Source organism: Solanum stenotomum, chromosome 11 (assembly GCF_019186545.1).
Source record: "Solanum stenotomum isolate F172 chromosome 11, ASM1918654v1, whole genome shotgun sequence".
Classification (NCBI taxonomy): domain Eukaryota; kingdom Viridiplantae; phylum Streptophyta; class Magnoliopsida; order Solanales; family Solanaceae; genus Solanum; species Solanum stenotomum.
Genome location: NC_064292.1, coordinates 20,714,073 through 20,721,547, shown reverse-complemented (window position 1 = coordinate 20,721,547; position 7,475 = coordinate 20,714,073). Strand labels below are relative to the sequence as shown.

Genomic DNA, 7,475 nt, shown 5'->3' with positions numbered 1-7,475 from the left:
AGTAGGCTCAATTTGCATCCCACAAACTGGTGGGAATGAAACGTTTGAAGTAACTAGCACAACCCTTCACCTTCTCCAAATGAGAGGACTATATGGAGGTCTAGATCACGAAGACCCGCATAAGCATGTGCGGAGCTTTACAGAAGTTTGCAGCCCTTTTGCATTCAAGGGAGTACCACAAGAGTCAATTCGGTTGTGACTATTTCCATTGTCTTTAAAAGGAGAGGAAAATAAGTGGTTAACCGAGTTAAAGAAAAATTCCATTGCATCATGGGAGGAGCTGGTCACAGTATTTAGCGCAAGATTTTTTCCTCCATAAAAAATGATGAAGCTTAGAGATGAAATCCAAGGGTTCAAGCAAAGGGAATGGGAGCCACTCCATGAAGCATGGGTGAGATTCAAAAAGCTCTTACTTAAATGCCCAACTCATGGGCTACCAACTAATTTATTACTTCAATATTTCTACCGGAGCCTTGATTAGGTTAATAAATGAGTGGCTGACCAATTGGTACGAGGAGGAATAATGTTACAAACATTCGAGGTAGCTTCATTTCTTCTAGACGACATGACTAGAATTAATCAAGTGTGGTATACAAAAGATGATCATGTTTCCCCATTTCATTTTAGGCTAACACAAGAGAAACTATGAGACTCTTGATGGCTGACAGATCAATTAAACATCCAGTGGGGATACTTTCTGACATTTTGGTTAAGGTTGACAGATTCATCTTTCCGGCCAATTTTGTCATTCTTGATTGTGACATATATGCGGAAATTTCCATAATCTTGGGGAGACCATTCTTGGAAACTGGGAGAGCACTGTGGACGTTGAGAGTGGGAAGTTGAAATTTTGGGTTAATGATGATGAAGTCACTTTTGATGTATGCAAGTCAATGAAACATCCAAGCAACATTCATGTAATCTCAGTTGATGATATGATTGATGAAGCAGTGGCTAGTGTAAGTCATATTATGTGTAGCAAAGAATCCCTGGAAGTTGTGTGGGATAAAGATGAAGAGTTTGAGGTTCAAAGTCAACATGAAGTGGTAGCCTCATTTTCAAGCAAGGGAGAATTCACAAAGACTCCAATTAAATTGAACATCGACTTAAAAAATCGAGAGAGCCCGCCTGCCAAATCGTCAACCGAAGAACCACCAAATCTCGTGCTCAAGGTATTGCCTTCACATCTCAAGTACGCTTTCTTAGGCGACAATAACACCTTGTCGGTGATTATTGCAGCTGATTTACTTGATTGGCAAGTAAAATTGCTCCTTGAAGTTTTGAAAAGGTATATAAAAACCATCGGATGGATTATCTCTGACATCGTGGGGATTCTCCAGGCATATGCACACATAAAATTCAGCTGGACAACGAGTGCAAACCGAGTGTCAAACACAAACGAAGACTAAATCCACCAATGCACGAGGTGGTGAAAAAGGAGAAAATAAAATGGTTGGACGCATGAGTAATTTACCCAATTACAGATATCAAATGGGTCAGCCCAGTGTAGTGTGTACCAAAAGAAGGAGGAGTCACGATTGTCCCTAATGATAAGGGAGAGCTTGTATCTTTACGACCGATGACAGGATGGAGAGTTTGCATGGACTATTGGAAATTAAACTCATGGATTGAAAATGATCACTTCCTCTTGACATTTATGGACCAAATGATTGACCGACTATTCGAGCGGGGTGGTACTGCTTCCTGGATAGATACTCGGGCTATAACGAAATCTCCATCGCACTAGAGGATCAAAAAAAATAACCTTTACCTGTTCGTATGGACCATTCACCTTCAAGCGATTGCCATTCGGATTATGTAATCCCCCTGCTACATTTCAACGTTGTATGTTATCCATCTTTGCTAACATGGTGGAAGACTCAATGGAAGTGTTTATGGATGATTTCTCAGTTGTGGGTGACTCATTTGCAAACTGCTTAGATCGCTTGGGCCAAGTTCTTCAAAGGTGTGTTGAGACCAATTTAGTCTTAAATTGGGAGAAGTGTCATTTCATGGTCAAAGAAGGCATTGTTCTTGGTCAGAAAGTATCACAAAAGGGGTTGGAGGTCGACAAATCAAAAGTCAAAGTAATCGAGAAATTACCGCCTCCAATTTCGGTAAAGAGAGTTTGAAGTTTTTTGGGACATGCTGGATTTTATAGAAGGTTCATCAAAGACTTCTAAAAAATTGCACTTCCTCTATACAAACTTTTATAGAAGGAGATAACATTCAACTTTGATGATGCATGCATGATAGCTTTCAAATGCCTAAAGGACAAATTAATATCCACCCCAATCATCATTAGTCCTGATTGGTCTGAGCCATTTGAAGTAATGTGTGATGCAACATGGCATTGGGAGTAGTGTTGGGTCAGAAATGAAACAAACTTTTTCATCCCATTTACTATGCAAGCAAAACTCTAAACAGTGCTCAACGTAACTACACAGTTACTGAACAAGAGTTACTTACAATGGTATATGAATTTGAGAAGTTTCATGCATACTTGCTGGGTACAAGGGTGATTATTCACACTGATCATGCTGCTCTGCATTATCTGATGGCAAAGAAAGACGCAAAACCTAGATTGATCAGATGAGTTGTTTTATTACAAAAATTCAATTTTGAGGTTAAGGACAAAAGGGTTTGTGAAAATTAAGTGGCTGATCACTTATCAAAGTTGGAAGGCAGGGATAAGGATGAGCCAGAGATCGACATCAAGGATGACTTTTCCGATGAGTAGCTAGTCACAATGAATCTCACACAACCCCATTGGTATGCGATTTTGCTAATTTTTTGGTGTGCGGATTAATATCGGATGAACTAACCCTCTACGAACAAAAGAAGTTTTTATTCAATGTTAAGAAATATTTGTGGGACGAGCCATACTTGTTTAGAGAATGTGCGGACCACATGATAAGAAGATGTGTCCCAGAAGAGGAAGCTAGGGCAATCTTGCACGCTTGTCACACTTCACCAGTTGAAGGGCATCATGGTGGTGTTCGGACAACAACAAAGGTGCTACAAAGCGGGTATTACTGGCCGTCTCTATAAAAAGATGCGCATGAGTTTGTTAAGAGGTGTCAAAACCAAGGTGGTGTATCCAAAAGGCATGAGTTGCCTCAAACATCGATTCTGGAAGTGGAATTATTTGATGTATGGGGGATCATTTTTATGGGCCCATTTGTGAGCTCATTTGGCAACAAATACATCTTGGTGGCTGTGGACTATGTGTCTAAATGAGTAGAAGCTGTTGCTCTTTCGAATAACGAAGGAAAAAGTGTGGTTCAATTCCTAAAGCACTACATTTTTGGTAGATTTGGAACTCCCCGAGCTATTATTAGTGACGGGGGGTCACACTTTTGCAATAAATGGTTCTCAGCTGTATTGAGTAAGTATGGGGTGAAGCACAAAGTGGCAACACCATACCATCCCCAAATAAGTGGTTAAGTCGAAGTGTCAAACTGAGAGATCAAAAACATCTTGGCTAAGACAGTAAATGTAAATCAAACTGATTGGTCTCGAAAGTTGGAGGACACACTATGGGCATATTGCACCGCTTATAAAACTCCAATCGGTATGTCACCATATCAATTCGTTTTTGGAAAATGATGTCATTTACCAGTCGAGCTTGAGCATAAGGCATTGTGGGCATTAAAAGCTCTAAATTTGGACTGGGCAAAAACTTCAAAAGAGAGAGTAGAACAACTGAATGAGTTGGACGAATTCAAGTTTAAAGCGTACGAAAGTTCGACTCTGTACAAGGAAGATGAAGAAATGGCATAATGCGAAGATACTCAAGAGAGAGTTTAAAGTGGGCGATTGGGTGTTGCTATACAATTCACGACTGAAGTTGTTCCCTGGGAAGCTCAAATCGAAATGGTCAGAACAATTCAGAGTGACACGAGTGTTCCCGAACGGAGCCATAGATGTTCAAGGTCAAGAAGGACACGCATTTAAGGTGAACAGACAACATTTGAAATTGTATACGGAGAATGTTAGAAAATTTCTTTGATTGAAGAGGTGTACCTGAAAGATGCGTGAAGGCATTTCCACGTTGAGCCACAACGTTAAATAAGGCACTTCTTGGGAGGTAACCTAAGTTTTATGGTTTTAAATAAAGGTGTGTTAATTGTGCAGGTGAAAGTGCGGAGAATTATTGATGAGTACAGAGTGGCAAATCACCGATTGGTTCGGTGACCCTGACCCAGACCGCCTAGACCCAAAATCAATTTACATTGGGGTTTGTAAAACTCGACGAGACCAAGAAATTATTGGCGAGTCACCAACCATATAGCGATCCTGATGCAAACCGCCGTTTGGATCTTAATTCTTGACTGAAGTCCCTGTAAAACTCGGTGAGTCAAGTGATCACTCTGTGAATCGCCAAGTGGTTTGGCGATCTGGACTAATGTCGCCGAACGAGCAAAAACTGGACGGTCTTTCAGCCAAAGAAATGGCCAGACCAAAAGTTGCAGGAAGAAGCATGCCACCCAGACAGATAAGAGCACAAAAGTTCTGGAGAACTACAAGGAGCGAGAACAAGAAAACCAGTTCGAGGAGGATGCCCATTGACCCTAACGTCTCTTCGTGGTCTCGAAGGGCATCAATGTGATACATGCCTTTAGAGCAACTCACGAAGTAGATAAGATGGTTAATATCGCTACAGAAGCTGAAGCAGAGCAAAAAAAGAAAGAGAACTAGAATCAGAATGACAATACTCCGGGCATTGATGCCCAAATAGATGGAGCGACTGCTTAGACAGGATCCCCTCTTTACCTCCTTCTCTGTCTTTCTTTCTCTGACTTGCTGGATATTTTGTTTTGTGCATTTGAGGACATATGGTTTTTAATTGTGGTGGGGCGAGGCCCACCTTTTTTTGCTACTCGTGCTCGTGTTTTTTTTTGGAATTTTGTGCTTATGTTGTGAGAACATTTCCTTCGTGGATGTTTGAGCTTATGGCTCCTTTTATTTTATTGCGAAATGATTTTGACCCCTCTGAAATTTTTTGCCACCTCTTGTGTGTTTAATGTGGCTGTTCTTGTGCAAAATTTGAGTCTTGGTTCCGATCAATACCGATGACTTGAATAGTGCTCACAATCGAACGAAAATGAATGTGCGGCTATAATGAGGCCAAATGAAGTTGCATAGACAATATGTGAACTCTTTGCACCTCGTTGTGACTAGCCAATTGTTGAATTGAGTCTCTTGTGATGACCATTGCACACTAGCGAAAGTGTGGAGTCTTGTTTGACTATAGTGTCAATGCCTAGTGGGATGAGTTTAGTTTGAAACATGCATGATAGATCCTAGAATTTGCCCCGTTGGTACGATCGACTAAGTAAGTCTATCTCTTGATATGATCTTAGGCAACTTTAAAGAGTGTGAGCCAATGTAACATATACCTCTTTTGTGGCCTACCCTGTGAGCATGTGTGAACCTATGTTGAACACCCCTTAAGCCTTAACTTTCTTTGAAAGTAACCTGATGATTCTTCTTGATTTGTGGTTAGTTGAATAGCCAACTTAGGCCAAAAGCCTAAGTTGGGGGTGTGGTGAAAAGAAAAGGGAAGGTCAAGAAGTGCAAGGGAAGTCTCCTTTAACCCATGGTGTTGAAAACCTCTCCATATAAAAAAAAGAGAAGAAAAGGAAAAAGAAAAGAAAGATAAAGTTGTGGAATAAAGTACAAAAAGAAATGGGGTTACCAAACAATCCTCGGGAAATGAATAATGGGATGACTTATGAGCACTAGCCAAAATAATGAAGGAAAAAGGAAATGAAGTGTTACGAATACCACATCTTATGAGGATAAAAGTCAGTGAGCCTAAAATGACCATACCTTTGCACTCAACCCCATTACAAGCCTTAGAAAAATATTTTTGATCTTGAGTGAGCTAAAACACGTGTCGATTGGAAAATATGGGCAAACCTATGGGTGAAAGCATGCATTGTCTTCATATTTGTGAGTGTGAGCGTTGGATCTTATTCCTGAGCTTTAAATGACTACAACGTTACATGTGAGTAGGGAATCATTCTGTGTGAGGGCATTCAAACACTTTGGTTGAGCTTGAACTTGCATTTGAGGCAAGTACTGTGAGCATGAGATTCTTTGATATTGGTGAGTCACTACTTGAATCTTTGAATGCACAATTGATCTTTGCATAAGTAAATTGAGTCTTGTTGTGTGCACTTTTTGAGACATCCCTTTTGAACAGCTGAACTTGAGTTTGCTTGAGGACAAGCAAAAGTTTAAGTGGGGGTGTTGATGAGTCCACAATTTGGACTTATTTAGGGCTATGTTTTGGTAGAATTAGTGTCCTAAAATGCATGTTTTATCTCGATATCTAATGAAAAACCTTAAGTTTTAGGTATTCAAAGTTTGAGGGATAACATGGACACTACATCGCAAAATGAAACAAAAGAATGCCGAAAGAACGAAGAAGTGAAGGCTTGAGGATCGCCGAACCCAATCGGCGTATTGCTAACAGGCCCGTCCTCAACTTTTGTTCCAGTGTGCTGAGCCCTCAAGTAAGGATCAAATCAGAGGTGAAAGGAGTAGTCGGCGTGTCGCCGCACAACTCTGCCAAGAAGTACTATGTCGCCAAACGATCCAAAATACGACAATGCGAGAAGTTAAGTCTGCGATGTAAAGAAGTAGTTGGCGAATCGCCGAGCATATCAGAATAGCAGATCCATCTCGCCCAATTCTCTAGAATGCTAAAATGCTGAAGACTAAAGCAGAAGGGCGATGAACCAGGCCAAAGGGTGGATCGCCGAATGCTTCGGCGATCCTGACTAACTTCGCCGAGCGACCTGACACAACACAACTTTTTGAAAACTATAAATACTCATTGAGAGTTAGCTTTTTCATATCAGATTTTTAACTTTGAACTGTGTATTTTTAATTTTTCAGTTTTTCTCTAAGTTTTGGAGAGGGTTTTGAAGAAGAAGATTTCCAAGGGTTTCATCTTCTAGAATTTGGACTTGGGTCTCTTTGATTCATCACTTTTGGCTTGTATTAAGACTTAAATCTTAATACCCATTTGAATTCAAACTCATTTAGGTATAAATTTCTATCTCTTATACATGTGTGGCTAAAAACCCCAATTCTTAGGGTGTGATTTTGTGAATATGGGTTAGATTATCAGTTGGGTCTTGCTTGTTGAGGGTTTATTTGTTGTTTTTATGTGATTTTGTTTAGTAGTTGTGGTGGAACTTAATGGGGTTGTAGTTGCAAATACAACTTCACCTTTGTGTTTTCCACCTGCTCGAGAGAGAGGACTCAAAACTAAGACTACTAAATTGATGGTGAGTGTGAGTGGGTCGACATGAGGTTCAGCTCGAGAGAGTGAACCCTAGTCCCATGTCCACACACTCAGCTCGAGAGAGTGAGTGGGTTAATGTGGAGGATGTGCTTAAAACGGCAACCCAATGTCCGAGAAGAACGGGGTTGATTCAGGGTAAGTTGCTCGAGAGAGA

At 40.6% G+C, this 7,475-nt stretch overlaps 1 non-coding gene across 1 annotated transcript; it reads right to left on the bottom strand.

Annotated features, from left to right (window-relative positions):
* Nucleotides 1-328: 328 nt before the first annotated feature.
* LOC125846171 (small nucleolar RNA R71) lies at nucleotides 329-435 on the bottom strand. Its single transcript, XR_007444330.1, has one exon. It is a non-coding gene; the product is annotated as a small nucleolar RNA R71 (small nucleolar RNA).
* Between the last annotated feature and the right edge of the window lie 7,040 nt (nucleotides 436-7,475).